Source organism: Petaurus breviceps, unplaced genomic scaffold (genome assembly GCF_028583685.1).
Source record: "Petaurus breviceps papuanus isolate PSGF00001 unplaced genomic scaffold, PetGlider_PUasm1.0 220, whole genome shotgun sequence".
Classification (NCBI taxonomy): domain Eukaryota; kingdom Metazoa; phylum Chordata; class Mammalia; order Diprotodontia; family Petauridae; genus Petaurus; species Petaurus breviceps.
Window position 1 is genome coordinate 20,731,472 of NW_027185876.1, and position 18,566 is coordinate 20,750,037.

Genomic DNA, 18,566 nt, shown 5'->3' on the forward strand with positions numbered 1-18,566 from the left:
GCTTTGACCATTTTTAATAGTCTTATAGTATTTCTCCCAAACTGACAAAATTTGACATTATAACAAAAGTTCTATCAAGTTTTTCATTTTATTTTAATATTTTATTTTTCCCCAATTACATGTAAAAACAATTTTTAACATCTGTTGTTTATATAAACAATTTATGTAACAGTTTGATTTCTCAGACAGAACCATAAGCAATTATAATGTTGACCCACCCTAGAGAATTATTTTCTTAAATCATTGGATTCCAATTTAACTGCTTTTACTGCTTCCATCCACTTAGCAAAGGTTCTTAGTAATTGAATTAAAAGACTTCTTCCTTCCTTTTCTGATCATTACTACTCTTTGGAGAATGAAGAGCCTTCTCTTAAAGTAAGTAAATCAAGGCACATCCCTCACTTTTGTTGGTCTTAATTCTATCTTCAGAGGGAAACCTAAATCCTTCTGGATCTTTAATTTGTTATTGTTCAGTTGTGTCTTACTTTTCCTGAACCTGTGGACCATCTGTGGGGGTTTCTCGGCAAAGCTAATGGAGTGGTTTTCCATTTCCTTCTCCAGCTCATTTTACAGATGAGGAAACCAGGGTCACACAGTTAATAAATGTCTGAGGCCATATTTAAACTCAGGTCTTCCAGACAGTGCTCAATCCACTGAACCACCTAGCTGTCTCTGATCTTTAATTTAGTTTTCCTTTAAAAACTGGTTAGGGCTTGGGGCAAATGGGTAGGGAAGAAGAAAGGATTTAGTTCCAGGCATTGTTTTTTTCTAGAATTTTTCGTAAGTAATGATAAGGTTTTCTTCTTTCAAAAAGTCTGGTGAATAGAGAATTGGCCCTGGAGTCAGGAGAACCTGAGTTCAAATTCGGCCTCAGACACTTAATACAAAAAACTAGCCATGTGACCTTGGGCAAGTCACTTAACCCCAATTGCCCTGCCTTCCCCCCTCCAAAAAAAAAAGTCTGAAAAGCACTTCAGACTGAAGGAATATTTACTTCTTTATATTTCTAAAAGGGGGTAGGGATTAGTAGTGTCCTTAGTGGGTTTCCACAGAGGACAGGACATGAACATAGACCAATCTAATACAGCCTTATCACCCTCCTCTAGGACTTCCAGCTAGTCATCATCCTTTTAAAGACAGGTACACAGGACTGAATGAAATACTCTAGACTGATCTGAGCAAAGCATTGTATAATTGGTTTATCCTACCCCGTCTCTAGAGAGTAATACTGCCTCTCTTAAGTCAATCTAAGATGTCATTAGCTTTTTGGTTTGGTTTGTTATACTTCTGACTCATATTGAGTTTGAATCCCATTATAACCCTCAGATTTTTTTTTAACAAACTTCTGTCAAACTACACCTCAACCACCCATCCTATACTTGTGAAGTTGGTTTTTTTTTTTTAACCCAAATGTCAGATTTTATTCTCTATTAAATTTCATCTGTCATTCTCATCATTTGAGATCTTTTTGGATCCAGATTCTGTCAACCAGCATGTTAGTTGTCCCTCCTATCATTTGCCAATTTGATAAGCATTCCATCTAAGCCTTCATTCAAGTCACTGATAAAAAATGTTAAACAACATTAATGGAGTGGGACATTCTGCTAAAGACTGACTCTAAGCACATTCATTTCTTGGCTTTCAGTTCAATTATTCAACAAATTCCAAATCCTCCTAACTGTAATAATATCTAGCTCATAGCTCTCCATCTCATCCAAAAAGTCAGCACAAGAAATTTTGTCAAATACTTAGCTTTATCTTTGGGGAATTCCCTGGAGGATCTAGCAACATTGTCAAGAAAGGAAAATGAGATTAGTTTGGTATAACTTGTTATTGACAAAGCCATGATGGCTCTCAGTGATTTGTTCCTACTTTTTTTTTTTAATTTGGGAATTTCTCCCTTCCTGGTCCTTTGGCCAATCTCCTATTCTCTACAATTTTCTAAAGATCACCACAATTACTCAGCCATTATAAGTTCCAGTTCTCTCTTTATTCATGCTCTCTCCTTTGCCGTGTCATTCATTCCTATGACTTCAACAACTACCTTTATACAACTACCTTTAGACTCCCACATCTCCAGCTGAAATATCTTTTCCAAGCTCTAAACACACATATTTCTCTGTATGTCCTACTGGTATCTCACAGAAATAAATAATACTCAATAGGAAGCAAAATCAGGAACAATGACATTTATTCAAGAGAAAGCAAGAACAGAAATAATTATACCATTTACACACATTCACTCAGGGAAGTAGTTGCTATTATCCTCAGTTTGCCTTGCCCAGCTCACACAGGTAGTAAATGCCTGAAGCTGAATTTGAACTCAGGTCTCCCTGACACCAAGTCCATTCAGTGTGTTACCTAGCTGCCTCCCATAATAAATTATGATGGTCAATCATCTAACACTTTAAGACTGGCAAAGCATTTGACAAATATTTTAACACTTGGAGAAAGACTTACGCTCAGACGCCCTCGGGCTGCTGGATGCTAGCAGCAGCTGGCTACTATCATATGCCCAAGCCAGCCCAAACTCTCTTTCTCCCTGCTCCTCCCTCTCCAGCCGAGAGAGGGCAGTCAAGGGCGGCCCGGGCGAGGCGCGGCCGTTCCCCCTATCGGGATGCAGGTGGCGCCAGAGGGCAGGCCCTCCGGGCTCCAGCCAATCAGCGGCGGGCATAGGGGGCCCTCCCTTCCCTTCCGCGCACCGGCCTCGTGGGGGATAGCAGCGGCAGCCAGCTCCTGTCAGGTTTGACACCGGCTACTGTCAAAGTCTGCCTTCGGTCGGCTGCCCCCTCCCTCAGTTTCCCCTCCTGCTCATTCCCTCCTGTCCCACCGCGCCCCTGGCTCCGTGCGTCCCCTCCCCTTCTCCTCCAGGCGGGCCCCCGGGGCCTCCCCCACCCGCGGCTGGACGGCCCCGACCCGAGCTGGGGGCCCACAATGCACCGCAGCGCCTCGGGCTCTGCCGGGCCCTTCCCCTGCCCCAGGGCCCCGAGGGGCTCCCGCGTCAGAGGCTCCCATCCCCACCCCAGAGCATCCGGCTTAAGTCTTCGGAGTTTTACCGGACCAGGACTCCCCTATCCCTCCCCTCCCCCTGCCAGAGAGCCATCCCGTACAGCGAAGCGCACCCGTCAGAACGAAGGATACTTGTCCCAAGGGGGGAAGGTCCTCGGAGCAGTCTGCGCCTTCTAGCATCGGTTTTCGGCCAAGAACATCTCATGTGAGGAATGTTTTTAAGGGGGGAAAAAAAAAAAAAGAAAGATAAAAAAAAAGTTTTCAATTGATACATTGAAAAAAGCCTGAAAATACAGGGTGTCCTAGCAACATTCTGTGTATTTTCCAGTGTTCCACAGCCGTGGCCCTTCGAGCTCTGGGGGAGGCAGGAGGGCCTTCTCGTGACTCTTTGGGACCAGGCTCGTTCTTTTGTCCATTGGCAGCTTTGCTTTTGATCGTGGTGTTGCGCTGAGGTCATTGCATTTCTTGGCTTCTGGGTTCTTTGGTGCAGCAGTTGAGGGAAGTTTTCCCGCGCTTCTCTGTGCTCATCCACAACTGTATTTGGTTACATTCACGTACCACAGTTCCTTTTAGTCGTTCCCCAGTGAGTCTCCAGGATGTTTTGGTTGAGAGGTGGTATTACGGGTATTCCTTACACAGAAGTCCTTTTTCAGCTCCTTTCAGTAAGCAAAGTGTCGTTCTATATAAGAGGCGGAATGTTCCGCTCAAGCCTGTCCTCAGAAAGCAGCCTCTGACTGCGAAGTCGTAAGGTAGGTAGGATCCCTGACAGCTCATATTTTGTAGGCAGAGGTTTTGAGAAAGTCAGCTGAATGGGGGAGAAGGTATCTGGACTGACTGTGGTAAAAGGTGAGTGGAATTCTAGTTGGTACAGACGGAGGAAGAGCAGGACAGAGCCATACGCAAAGAAATACAGGCAAGAAAGATTGGGTCATGCACAGGAGAGAGCAAATGGTCCGGAGAGGAGAGCGCCTTGAATGCCAAGCTATCGAGGTAGGATTTTATTCTGAGAGTTTTGAGCAGTACAATGAAGGGGATCGGATCGTTTGCAAGTTTAACCTAGCGGTGGGGTAAAGGGTGGGTCGGAAGAAAATTAGTTTGGAGGGTGGGGAAGAAGGTATCGCAATATGTATTTCAAGTCGAGGCATTTATTAAGCGCTTACTATGAGCCTGGCACAAGTGCTAGAAATACAAGCAGGCAGAGACAGTCCCTGCCCCCTCCTCCCCCCTCCCCCAGCAAAGGAGTTAATATTTTCTAATGGGGAAATACAAATACCTTTAGGCAAAAGGTAAAAAAGGGGTTGGTTAGGTGGTAAAGAAATTTTAAAGTGTGATTTTGATTATTTCACGGTGCCGGACGTGAATATGAAAGCTCTGGTTCAAATCCAGCTTCTGACACTTTGTAGTTATGCGACCATAGGCAAGTAAATTTCTTAACCTCAGTTACCTCACCAGTAAAATGATGATAATATCTATAGTACCGACTTCCCAGGATTATTATGAGAATCAAATTTCACTATGCTTGGAAAGACTTTGCAAATTTTTAAGTGCTAGATAAATGATCATTATTCGTATTCTCAGAAGAAACAGCCCCATCAAATTAAAATTCCTGATCATAGGGTGTCAAAAATTCCAACTAATAACTCTCCCTATTAATGTAGACAGAAAAACCTTCCAGCTTCATTTCCTTAGCTGTAAAATGTGGGTTGGACTAGGTGTTAAGCCACACACACGTATCTCTTATTGGACTGCAGTTAGACACATACACAGAAATCTGCTTCTTCTCTGGAACCTTTTTACAAGCAATCCCTTCTTCATGGAAAGTATTCTTTTTCACCACACCATTTCCCTCTTCTTTAAAGTTCCTCTACACCCCTTTCATGACTAACCCCACTTGACTTAAGCAACTCCTTAATATAACTATATGTTTCTCTATACAAGTACAATTCATCATGAAAATGTTTTCTACATTTATTATTTTTTGGTTTTTTATATATTTTCTTTTCCATTTTCCTTCTGTCTCCCTATAAAATCCTTAAGGGCAGGGGCTTGATTTTTGTTACATTTGTTTTGGTCCAGTCATCATAAAGTGTTTAATGTTGCATTTTTTTTTTTTTACTAATTTCTGTTAACCTTTCTGTGCCTTCATTTTCTAATATGTAAAATGAGAAGGTTGATGAGAGGGTAAATGATTTCCACAGCCCTTAGTACCCTAACAGTCTGTGATTACATTGTAAAGTAATAAGCTGACTGTCTGGGGTAATTCATCAGCTCTCTTAAAAAGAAAATAGGCTTGTGGTTCAGTGGATAGAGAGCATCATCCCTGGAGTCAGGAGGACCTGAGTTCATATGTGGCCTCAGGCACTTTCTAATTATGTGATCCTCAGCAAGTCACTTAACCCCTAATTGGAGAGAGAGAGAGAGACAGAGACAGAGAGAGAGAGAGATGGCAAACTAGTCAGACTTCAGGGTAAATGCTGTGTCCACTACAGCAACCCAGAGGCTTTTGTTTTCAAAAGTCTATGGAGGACAAACCAGGAAGAAAGGGGAAGAGAAGAAAAATACAAAAATCTTAATTTAGAATCTCCCATATTCTGACCTGCTACTGCAAATATGAATTTACATGAATTTGGAGTTATGAGGAGTCACTACATTTTTCAATCCAAGTAAATCTTTGTCCCTCTGTTTAATTCATTGCTTACTTCATTCACTTTTTCCACAACCAAGAAAAAAAAACAGATTGTAAACAGTGTAAGTCCCTATCCATAGAATTATTTATGCAAGGAATGCATTATCACTAAATGCTCCTCAAAGCTAGAAGTTTCCCAGTACCTCCTTTTCCAATCCCATCACTCTTCTAAATCATAGTCCTTGGAACTGGGTTTTTATTCCAATTCCCTTATTTTTTATAGATGAAGACATTTAGACCTAGGGAGGTAAAACTTTCTCCAAGGTTACCCATGATCTAATTGCTAAATCACTGGCCTAGTCTCAGGCCTCATCCTTCTTGTTTTCTGTGCAGTGTTTGGCAATGCTGACCATCCTCTTCTTCTGGATACTGTCTCTTCTCTGGGCTTTTGTAACAATATTCTCTTCTAGCTCTCCTTTTACCTATCTAGCCAGTTTTTCTCAGTCTCTTTTGCTGGATTATCATGGAGTTCATACCCTAACTATGAGTGTCCCTCCAAGGTCTGTCTTGGGCTTTCTTCTTTTATCTCTCTGTCCTTTCTCTTGGTAGTCTTGAGTTACCATGGATTCAGTTACCTCTGTATAGATACCCTTAGAAGTATATAAGCAGCTCCACTTTCTCTCCTGATCTCTGGTTCCATATCACCAACAGCTTAATAGACACCTCCAATTGGAATGTCCCATTGGCATCTCAAACTCAACATGTGCAAATGGAATTTATTTTCTCCCTAAGCCTATTCCTCTTACGTTCTCTATTTTGTGTTTCGGGTACCTTCATTCTTCGAGTCACCTACGAGCCTAAGCTCAGTCATTCCTCCTTTTTTCCTCTTCCTCATTCCCCATATCCAATAGGTTCTAATTCCACAAAGTATCGTGGATCTGTCCCCTTCCCTCCACTCCAGTGGACTGCTGCAATGAAAAAAAAATCTCAACGAGATTTACAGCTTCCAGTCTCTTCTCCAATCCATCTTCCACAAAGCTGCTAAAATAATCTTCCAAAAACATAAGTTTTGACTATGTCACTTCCCATTGTCTCCAGGACAAAATATAAACTTAGCTCAGCATTTAAAGCCCTTCCCTATTTGGCTCCAGGTTTACTCCACTCTAGGTCTAGTCAAAGCCGCCTACCTGCTGATCCCCCCCATCTCCTCATTCCTTCTGCCTTAGTGACTTTTCACAGGCTGTCTCCCTTGTCTGGAATACAATCTCCCTTATCACCTCTGCTTTTTTTCCTTCAAGGCTCAGCAAATCTGCATCCTCATCCCCATGCCCTTAGCTGTTAGTGCCCTCCTTGCCTCATTATCTGACATATACTCATCTGTTTACATGGTGTATCCCCCAAGAGAACGCCAGTTCCCAGAGGTCAGGGACTGCTGTTTTCTTGTCTGTGTCCTCGTTCTGAACCTAGCACAGTGACTTGTAGTAGTGCTAAATAAATTTTGGATTGGGCAGGTTCAGCCAAGTTCACCAAGTTCAGCTCTGGGATTCTGTGACTTCTCTCCATCCCCTTGGTTTCAGTTTTCTCCCTTCTCTGGTCTGTCTTTACCTATCCTGTCCTTCTCCTCCTCGTTCCTCCTTCTCTTCAATCTTTCTCCCTTCTCTCAGTCCCAGTTATTTCCCCACTCCTCCCATTTCTCAGGATGAAGAAGGGAGATGGGAAGGCGGGGCTGAGCTAGGGGAGAGAGGAGAGGGGAAGGGGAGAGAGGAGGAGGGGAGCAGACAGAAGAGGAAGAATGGTCGAGGGATAAAGGAAAGGGGAAGAGGAGGGTGAGAGGAGGGGGAAAAGGAGAGGGGAGGAGGGAGGAGAAGAGAGGGGAGGAAGAAAGAGGAAGAGACCAGGGAGGGGAGAGGAGGGAGAGGGAGGGGAAAGAAGAGTGGGAGAGGGGAGGCAGATTTAGGAGGAAGAGTAGGGGAGAAGAGCAGAGAGGGGAGGGGGGAGAAGGAGGGGGAGAGGAGAGAGGAGGGGCCTCTGGCCCCAGGGCTCTCTATCAGGGCACTTGGAGGGTACGGTTGGCACCGGGTGGATGCGCCCACTGGGCTGGCAGCGCCGGGGCAGGGCTGGGGGGCGGCCTCCGCGGAGCTCGTGGTTCCTTCGCTTTTGGCCACGCACGTTCGCGGGAGTTAGTTTAGCGAGGCTCCCTTCCCGCCGGGCGGGAGCTGGGCCTGCGAGGAGGAGGGGGGCCGGCGCAGCCCTCGGGAGCCCCTGGCGGCCCCCCGCGCCGTGGCCAGAGTGGCCTGGCCGGCTCCGTAGGCAAGGGCCTGCGAGGGGGAGGGGTTCTGTGCCAGGCCGGCCCTCTGGGGCGGAAGTGAGGAGCGGGGTGGGGCGAAGCTGAAGGGAGCAGCCGGGGCAGTTTTAGTTAGAAGTGGCTCGTTGGTCTAGGGGTATGATTCTCGCTTCGGGTGCGAGAGGTCCCGGGTTCAAATCCCGGACGAGCCCAAGTTTTTTCTCCCCCCCGCTTAGATTTTTCGTATTTTCCCACTAACTGCAGGGTTTAAAACTCCGAACGCTCTGAACGTGCTCCGGTGACCCGGAGAGTCGTCGTTTTCTCTCGGCCGGGGAACGCTGGGCACGTGCATTCTAGCCAGGGGCTGGGGCCAGGAGTCCCCGGGATGGGGAAATCCTGTGGGGACGGAGGAGAGCGTTTGGCCTTTTCTACAGATGTTTTACTAGATACACGCGTGCCTTCTTTGCCACGGTGCTTGTGAGCACTCTTACACACTCGCTTACCTTTGCGAATTCGTCGGCCCAGGGCTGGGTTGCCTTGTCTTTAGTGGGAACCCCTCCGGGTGCTGGGATGCTGGGACACCGCGCAGGCAGGGGAGCTGGAATCACAGGCTGGATATGGGGAGAAGCGTCTGGGGCAAGGGGCGAGTATAAGAGGAGGGCGTGAAATGGATGCAAAAGGGACAGCCCCCCAAAGAGAGACCCGACAGAAAGAAAAGACCTCTCCCCTTGAACAAAGAGCGGGTTAGGGTTTGTATTTGTCTCGCGTTTGCTGAGGGCTAGAGAAGGGGAGGCCTAGAAGGAAAGGAATCCCAATAGGAGCGGGGTAGGTTCTGCTAAATGTATATCCTGTCAGTGCTACGAATCGCAATAAGTTTAACATCTGCCTTTAAAAATTACTTGGGTCAGTGCATAATTTGAAATTGTTAAATTGTTTTAATCTTATAAATACAACGTGGAAAGAAAAGAGGGCTCGTCCGGGATTTGAACCCGGGACCTCTCGCACCCTAAGCGAGAATCATACCCCTAGACCAACGAGCCAGCACACCCAACTTCTTCTTGCCATTTTAAAGAAGTCTGGTGATTTGTATTCTAACTTTGGAGCCCCCTGGTGGAAGTTGCGTCCCCTTGCATTTTGTCACCTGGAATCATTGTTACAACCGCTAATTTAAAACCCTCCCTTCTCTTTTGTAAGCTTTTAGAGTAGAAATATTTTTAAAAAGGTTATTTTTCCCCTGGATTAAGAAGAAAGGAGAGTAATGACTTGAGAACGACCAAAGTTCTCTCAATAACGTCTTTACAACTGTGCTATTATTTCCACTTAGTCTTTTGGTAATGACTCACTTTGATATTCTGTGCGGCCCTTTGCCAGACTGCAAACTTTATCCCTTATTGAATTCTAAATCTGCAGAACAGCGTGTATTTCTTTTTTTTTTTATTTTATTATAGCTTTTTTATTGTTTTTACAATGCTGTTGTTTCCCAAAATCAGTCACCCAACCCTCCGATTGCAAAAATTAAAATTAGCAATCAATCCACCGGCATTTATTATCTATCCTCCAAGTAGCTTACTTTCTATATAAGAAAGGCAATATGTGCAAACGTAATTATTTATCGTATACTTTAAAAATAAGTGCAAAGTGATTGGGGGAAGGGAGGAGGGAGGTATCAAAGCACTTGATCACAGTGCCTGGAATTTTAGTAGGCGCTTTACAAAAGCATTCACTGACTGACTTCCAGCTAACAGCTGCGGGAGGAATCCACTACGTTTCTTGTAGAAGGTAGTGTGAGTGCTTCAACCGAATAGAGTGTGTGTTCTGTGCCTTTAACCCACCGCCCACCGCTGGAGTCAAGATTGGTTATTGTATTAAGAGAGGGCATTAATTCTCCCACTTTCCTCTGGTTTATTCATTGTAATATGTCATATTCACACAGCATCATTATCTGACTAAACTGCTGTCCAAAACTTCAAAATCTGATTCTTACCTACCTTTCCTCCCTCATTCATTCCTCATGCATCCTCACCTCCAGGCAAAAGTCTTGTGCAGTTCAACCATTGTGCCTTTCTTTCTTTGGGCTAGTCTTTCCCTCCACCTGTTATGCTGACCTCTGTTCCATCTTCTGATTCTTTACCAAAATACCCATTTTTCAAAGATGTAGCTTCAAATTCCAACTCCTTGAAGAAGGATTAATCGCAGTAGGAAAAGATCTTCCCATTCTCTAATTTGTCGTAGTGTGTTTTGTACCACTTCTGTGGCACACCTCACTCTGTTTTGGAGTTAGAATTTCAGAGCAGAAGGGATTTCCCAGATAATATTTTTACTGATGACAGAACCCATCTCCAAAGAAGGGATCTCAGTGGCTCAAGATCAAGGAACAGGAACTAGGACCCAGTTCTCCAATGCTCTTTCCTGTTTCCTACTCAAAAGCAGACAAAACAATTATTTGTTAAATGAATAAGGGAGAATCCAGAGATGGTCACGGGGTCAATACCCAGTAGCATCATAGGGATTTGGTTGTTTGTTTTGTTGTTTTTTATTTTTTCATTTAATAGCTCTTTCCTCAACTGATTCCTTAATCTTTAAATAGCTCCTGGATATGGCCAAGGTGTCCAAAATGTGATGGAGAGTTCCATTAGCAGTGAAACACACAAACCCCAGCCCTACTCTCTCTGCAGAAGGAACCATTTCCAGCACCTACTTACCTAGGAGAGTTCTTCAGAATAAATTGAGATCACTTAAGAAAATACCAGCATCAAAAGCTGAGAGCTGAGAGCTGGGAACCTCCCTTTCTACTTGGTGGAATTTGCTAAGCTTTTTAAAAGGCTCCTTAAGTGTTTGTTCCAAACCTTTGACAATGGAAAGTCAGCTGCTACTGGGGCATTACAGTGGTTGTGTATAATTGCCTATTAGTCTATAAGCTATTTGAAGGCAAAGATTGTTTTTTTCCCCTAAATTTTGTATCTCACTGCTCCTGCCAGTGCCAAGCCCCGAGATCTGCACTCAGTACATATATGTGTGCAGATAAATGTGTTTGTTTACTTGAATGAACCTGATAGGCTATAACTAAGCCTGTTTGAAGACCCTAGCCTGGATGGGTCATCCTCCAGCTGGGAATTTTCATCTGTCTTCTAGCCACAAGCACTAGATTGACAAGCAGTAAATTATAGTTTGGGAGCCCTGGCATTTTAAAGTATTCTGTTTCCATCCTTCTGTGTTTTATTTGAAAACTGTTTTGAGTAAGTGCTTTGAGAAATTACTTCATAAAGTAATTATGAAAGTTTATTTTTTCATAAACCTCCGGTGCTGAGCAGGAATAATAGAATAAACTTAGAGGTCTTAATGTGCTCTAGATCTGAGGTTACTTTGTTTAACAAAACCTACTTTTTTTAAAAAAGGCAGGTTCTTTGGACATTTAAAAATTGGATTCTCCTACTCTAGGTAGTTTCAATCCTGCCATCAAATGGAGTGAGAGCTTGTTGAGCTCAGTGATCATTTTACTGACTCAGTTGGATGACTGAAATTAAATGCTTGGATTTCTTCTTTGTCATCTAAATTCAACAAAACTACAGTGATTTTAGAGATACTTTTCTTTAGCTATTTTATTTTTAGATATTAAAAAATATGAAAAAGCTTTTGATTGTTTGTCTTCAATGTTTTTCCATGAATCCCAGTCAACACCAAGCATTGGTCCAGGCATTCTTTTTCCTCCAGCATATTCTAGATATACAGAGGGGGAAGTAGGAATCCAAGAGGTGAGAGAGGCTGGCTTACCCCATTCACCTAGTTAACAGATACCTACTTTGGTCCTCTCCTGGTTCCCTTTAAAAAAAACAACACAGTATTTATTTGCTAGTTCCTGTTTGTCCTCAGCATCCCTCACCATACTTACATTAGGCAAAGAATTTTCTAAAGCTGCAAAATCCTATAGTGTTCTTAAATCAAATTCCTGCCAGCTGCTAGTCAACATTTATTGAATATTCACTGTGTGCAAAGCATGGAACTGGAGTCTGATTATGGTGAGTAGTATTTTTTAGTGTAGAGAAATACACTTCGTCAAAAGTGCCTAACATGTTCTCAGAGATTTCTTATACACAGATATCTCATACTTTTAAAAATAGGTAGTAAAAATGGCATGTAGGTATGCATCTATCTGCATGTAATAAGTAGCAGAGCCCAGATTTGAACCTTGGTTTTCAAAAATCCAGATCCAAGGATTCTTTCCACTGTACCACAAGCCACTTCTGCTTATGAACCTTCTTTCTCTTCACTTCTGTCTTGACTCTGTCTCTCTCTTCCCTTCCCCTTCCTTTCCTCCCCTCCCCCTCACTTCCTCTTTGGCAATTTCTTTATATGACACATATTTTTTACTTTAAGCAGTGCCTCAGAATGTATTTTTTTTCCTTGTGTAAGGAATGTGAACTGCTATCAAACTGAGCTTGATGCTCTGAAAGGGTATTTTACAGAAACATGCTGTTTCAGCTCCATAAATAACCTTTCCTTTGGCCCTTTTATGAGCTTCTTCTTGATACTGTATCCCTTGTCACTGTTTATGGTGTCTCACAAACTTCATAACAATCTATGAGCAGTGGAGAAAGTGCATCTGATATACTTTCAGGGTGTTGTATTTTAAATATTAAATAAGATGTGGGGGAGAGATAACGTCCTTTTTTTTTTCTTATGGGTGGAAAAAGTCAGCTGATCTCTCTGTGCCCTGTGAATCCCTCCCTTCTCCCTCATTTTTTATTGCTTTTTTTCTAAATGAAACATAAAATGGCCAATTGGTATCTTAGATCCAGATGACAAAGCCTTATTCTGAGGTGAAGTGAACCAGAAAACACAAACCCTGTTCAAAAGGCTTTGAGTATTATACCAACCACAGCCTCTTTCTCATATATAAGGCTCACCCTAGCTGAAGAAGGAGAGGCCTAACTACACTAGCCACTTGCTGATGAAATCTTTGGCTTTGGCAAGCCATGAAACAAAGAGAAAATATGAAATTGCCCTCATTGCTATGGGGTTCCTGCTTTGTAGGGCAGAGAAGGGCAGAAAGGGTGGAGCAAGAATCACTTAAGTTTTAGATGGCCAATAAACACGAATTTACCTGTTGGGATTCCCAAAGTGAAATCCTTGTCCAGTGACCAATGAACAGAAATACTACTCCTGGATTACATCATCAGGCTTGAAATGTTTGTCATAAACAAAACTAGAAGACAAAAGGAAATTGCAGCTAAGTGGAAGAATGGCTTACAGATTCCCATTGGAGAGACAAATAAAGGGGTTGTTAGAATTGGTCTTATGTGTCCAAAGGCAAAAGGAAATATACAAATTTGTGCTCAGGAAAGAGCACTGAATTTGGTGTGAGTGGGCTTCACATTCTACTTCCATCACCACCTTTGTGACTTTGAAAAAGTTAGATCATTCATCTGGAATTCAGTTTTCTCATCAATAAACTTGGGGAGGTAGAACAGATGCCTTCCAAAATCCTTTTCGGCTCTAAATTTGTGATCCTCTGAATCCTTAGTAAAGCACCAACTATCTACCATATGTAACCCCAGACCCAAAGTCCAGTGGGATGGGACTCTTTCCTGATTGGTGGAGAGCAATGTGTCAGGGACAGGGTGGAATTGGTTACTGAGAGAAAGAAAGTTTTCTTCAGACTTCCAGTCTTTTCAGGTCTCTTTGGACCAAGTATTTTTAGCTCCCAGTTTAAAGAGAGATAGGCAAAGCCAATCCTACTTCAAGTTGCTGAAGAAAGACTCTGGGAAGACATGAGAGGAGCTGGCTATCTTCCTTATCTCCAGCTTCTGCCTGGTGAAAAGCTAACCCTTACAGACCAATTGAGAGACTGGACAACTTTTCTTTTAACAAAATTGCCCCAGAGAATGGAGGGAGCTTTATCAAGACTATTCATTACAATCACCTACTATTTCCCATAGGAGAGTTAGTTGGACTTTCTAATGCATAGGTAGAGAGAACTGATGGACATCCACCCAGGCAAAGACTGAGGAAAAGAGAATGTCTACCAGTGCTATTGTTGTACCTAGAAAACACAAGCAAGACCAAAGTAACAATTTAAAATTGAACTCTTTATTGGCGTCATGTTGGCTGATCAGGCCACATGTTGGCAGGCTGACGGCGTCCCTTCCCACCATCCCAACCCAAATCGTACAGCCCAGATCTCAGGTAAAGCCTCAGCTTTTAAAGGATGCCATGTGGCCAGTGGTTAGGTATTGTATAAGCAGGAACTTGCAGAGGCCAAAATCAGTGATTGATCAGTACACACCTTGAAATTCCTGCCAGGCCCAAGTCTCCTCAGCCCACCTCCATGAAGGAGAGCTGACTGGGGGAGGGCAGAGCTAAACCTGGCAGTCTGCTCACTTCCAGGAGGAAGAACAGAGGTTGGGGGAGGGGAAAGAATGGAGCCAGGTACAACACTATGAAGACTTTGTGACCCAGATATGGGCACTGAAGATGCATCCAGTGAAGGAAACTATATATTATTACAGGACAGGAGAACAGAATTCAGAGGCAACTCTTCTCATGCCCAATACTTCTACAGCGACTCCTAGGGTACAGATTCATCCCACAGAACTCAAACTTACTGACAGCCAATCTGCCATGACATCTAGTCCAGGTGTAGACATACAAGTCTAATGGTCAGCCCATACCAAAAACTAGCTCTGGCATAGGAACAGAGAGATCAGTGGTAACAAGAGAATTAGATATATCAGAGCAGTCACTAGACTGATATGATGTTACAGGTAAACCTGAGAACAGAGTTACACATATATCTAGGCAACAGTACTAGAGATTGACTATGTGAAAAGTGCCATGCATGTACTTGGATATGTTACTGCTCTCCATATGAATTACTGCATGTTTGAGTATGCTTGATTTTAATTTTACTGTTATGTTCATTTGACTATGTTTTATGTAGTATTCATACTTGTAATGGTAATATAATTTGAATTTGAAGATCCCTTTGTGTTGGCAAAAGTAGCAGGTACTTAACACTTAGTAACTGATCAAGCCTCTGATTGGGGGAACAGAAGGTATGAACTCCTGTTTCCTGCTACTGATATAACAGGAAGGGGTTGGCTGAAAGAAGTAGCTAATGCTGTGTATATAAGAAAAGCCCCAGAGAGGCACAGTCAGAATTTCCTTGAGAATGAGATCTGGTGGCAGAGCAGCTACAGAAGAATGGAGAACTGAGTCCTGAAAGGTTGTGGTGGTGGAGCTGCTTCTGAACAGGAGCCCAGAGCCTGGAGCCAGGAGCCCAGGAGGCCAGAAGCTAGGAGGCCAGAGCTGAAGTGCCCATCAGAAATTATACACCAAAGCCCCCTAAACCTGCCAGAAGGGGCCCCTACCAGGGTCCCTGGAAATCACCTAATAGGCCACAATAGTGAAGGAACTTTTCACCTGTAAACCTGCCCCAAACACAGGTTTGTTTTTGTTTAAGGCTTCACTAGAAACAGCATTACACCCCTTTGGAACCACATTTTGTTGATTAGCAACACCTAGCTCTATAAAAGTAAACCTTTCAGAAGACTCAGTGCTGTCTTCCCTATTGGGGAGGTAGTCACCAGCTGGTTAATAAACACTCCTATTAAATTTCAATTGGCATTGCTGTCCTATTTTCTCAGGAGTCTACTACAGAGCCAGGAGCCCCAGAGCCCAGGAGCCAGGAGCCCAGCTGACTGAAGCATGACTGGGATGCTGAGGCTTTGTTTGTTTGCGGCTTGGTTGAGCCTTGAATTCCCTGGAGCAGAAATGGTGAAGGATCTGACATAGACCAGACCCTGTGAACTTCAGTGTGGAGCAGGACCTGCCCAGAGAGCTGGTCAAGGCACTGGGAGCTGTCTGCCATTGAACCCAGGTGACAGTCTGGTGAATCCAGGTAGAATTTGGGACCATGGAAGGGGATCCAGAGAATCTGAGAACAGGCCCCAAGTCAACATGGAAAGACCTCTCCTTGGGTACTGAGTAAATTATGGAATTATAGTTTACTAGTGACCTAAGGGGTGGAGGGTTTTGGGTATGATACTTAGTAAGACTTTTGTGAATAAGTGACTGATTGTACTTTGAGATATTGTTACTGATAAGTGACTGATTGAGTTAATCAAGACTTTGCCCCAAGAGTGGAAGACTTTGACTCTGTACTTTGAAACTACTGATAAGTGACTAATTGGGTTAACTTAAGAATGACAATTTTACTTTGAGACTATGTTGTGAATATTATATTGTGATTTTCTGTGGTAAGTTGTAATATTGTGAATGCTGTACCTTGATTTTCCATGGATGTTTTGCTTTTGTTATGGAATAGAGTGATCACTATACTGTGTAATCAGAACCTTAAAAGCTGTTCACAGTAGCATTCTTCTGGAAAGCTTCTGTGTATGGCATTATAATACTATAGTGTCTGTTGATTTTTTTGCGTATACACTAATGTTTATAAATAAGTTATCCTTTATAAGTAGGCTTGTTGATAGTGTTATTGTTGTAACTAGCTAGCTTGGCTTTGTTGGTTAGTAATGATTATTACTTTTGATTGATTACTCCGTACTATGGATATGTAGTTAGGCATATTGTCACTGTAGTATCTTTCCAGTTGATGCTCTGTATAGTGCCATGTCTACCACATGTAATGTTAGCATATGTTTATTTTCTTTCAATTTCAACAGTACCAAAGGTTGCTTACCTGGGACTGCATGAAAATCATTCTTGTTGTTTTAAAGCACTGATGTTTGTGTTTATACCATATAGTTACAGGTTTTTACTTTCCCCAGCTGATCTTTGCAAGGGATTGCAAAGAGTTTTCTTCCAGGGAAGGAATGTAACTTCAGCTCCAAAGCCTATTGGTAGAGGACTCTTTCCTTATTGGTGGAGATCAGTGTCCAATGCCTTTGTCAGAGGCAATACAGGAGCCCCAAAGCCCATTGGTAGAGGATTCTTTCCTTATTGGTGGAGAGAGAGAGACAGAGACAGAGACAGAGAGAGAGAGAGACAGAGAGGGCTCCTCAGTTCTCCACTTCCCTTCAGGCTTCTAGTCTAGTATCTTTAGGTCTGTGAACTTTGAGTGCTCTTGGCTTCCAGTTTTGAGAGAAGATAAAAGAGGCCAATCCCACTTAAGGGACTGAAGGAAAAAACTCTAGGAAGAAGCCAACGTGAGAGGAGCTGGCAGTTTCCAGCATGTCCCTATCCTCAGCTTGCTATACTAGAGACTTTGGAGAACTTTAGTTCAGCTCTAGTTGAGCTTGCTCCCAATAAGAAAGCTGCTTTACTCTGTATTGTCTGGTATATAGTTTCCTATGTATACCATCTCTGATTTATTTTGCTTGCTATGAGGTATTTGGTGGGGGATTCAAGCCTCACATATGAAGCTTGGGATCCTATTTTCCCTTCAATATTGAAACAGCTATCTTGAACTATCTACTTGAACCTGAAAATCACTTCCCCTAGTCAAATAACATTTAAGGGAATAGATAGATATAATTCGAACCCAGCACCCTCTTTCTGAGAAGAGCAGAGTGGTCAGTCTCTGGTCTCAACTTCCTCCCTCCCTCCCCTCCTGGCGAAAATTAATGTTTCCCCAGGAGAAGGGTGAGGGGAAAAGAGTTTAAAGATGTGTATGGACACCCTACATGTGAAGGAGACAGCCCTCACTCATGGGCCTTATAACATGTGGGATCTCATCACACATGAATTTATATTGATGAATTTCGTGACTTTCTGTAGTCATAGTGAACGGCCTTGGAGCTGAATATCATAGACATTCTGCCTCTGTCTATGACTTGCCTTAGGGGATGGAGCACCTAATCTGACCACAGGTTTAGGAGGGTTCTTCTCTGCTCCCCACCCCAATCCTCATCATTCATTCACTCAACAAGTATATGTTAAGTTATTATGAGCCAGGCACTGGGCTAGATTCTGGGAGCGAAAAGATAGCTAGCACATAGTAAATAAAAAGTACTTTGGAGCGAGGCAGAGAGGGGGTGAGGCAAGAAGGTTCATAGATCTTCTAAGAGGCTGAAGCGAGCTAATACGCGAAGCGGGGACTTCTGCCCTCCTTCTTCCCCTCCTCCCCACTGTCTTAGGTGGAGGAGGCAGAGCTGGAGCGAGGTAACAGCACCAAATGAATGACCTAGACTGAGGCACCAAAGAGCAAGGGAAGGAGAACTGGAGCCGGGGCCGTGAGTCCCATTGCCAGGTAGAGGGAGGGCCGGGGGTAAAGTATGTTTGACAACCCTTCTCCTCCAATCGCTGTCTCGCTAAGGGCGTTGGGCGGGGCCCAGGCCAGGAAGGGGCTAGATGCGGAGGTTGGGACGGAGGGCCTCGGGGCCTCGGAGGCGGCATCGGATATGGCGCTGGCACACTCCGCCTCGGGTCGCACTCTGCTCTGGGGCTTCGGGATGGCGGTGCCGCGGGAGCGGGGGGCCCCTGCTGACAGCACCTGGAACCTGGGATTTGGGGAGGGGGCTAGGAAAGGAAGGGGAGGAGGGTCCGGTCATCTTGTTTTCCCCTCGCCTCGCGGTCGAGGAAGTCTGCTCCTGCTCCCATTTCAATCTCCCGGGGCCAGAGATCCCCCTCTTCCCGCAGGACCATAGGGAGTGGGGCTGGGATGAAGCCTGAAAACGCGATTCATCTCTG

General features: G+C 43.9%; 1 long non-coding RNA gene and 2 other non-coding genes across 3 annotated transcripts; 2 read left to right on the forward strand and 1 right to left on the reverse strand.

The window, feature by feature from the left end:
- The first annotated feature begins 2,812 nt into the window (after positions 1–2,812).
- LOC138166238 (uncharacterized) lies at positions 2,813–16,646 on the forward strand. Its single transcript, XR_011169574.1, has 2 exons — positions 2,813–3,214; positions 15,563–16,646. It is a non-coding gene; the product is annotated as an uncharacterized lncRNA (long non-coding RNA).
- On the forward strand, positions 8,060–8,131 carry TRNAP-CGG (transfer RNA proline (anticodon CGG)). The gene has a single exon. It is a non-coding gene; the product is annotated as a tRNA-Pro (tRNA).
- TRNAP-AGG (transfer RNA proline (anticodon AGG)) lies at positions 8,888–8,959 on the reverse strand. Its single transcript has one exon. It is a non-coding gene; the product is annotated as a tRNA-Pro (tRNA).
- Positions 16,647–18,566: the final 1,920 nt, after the last annotated feature.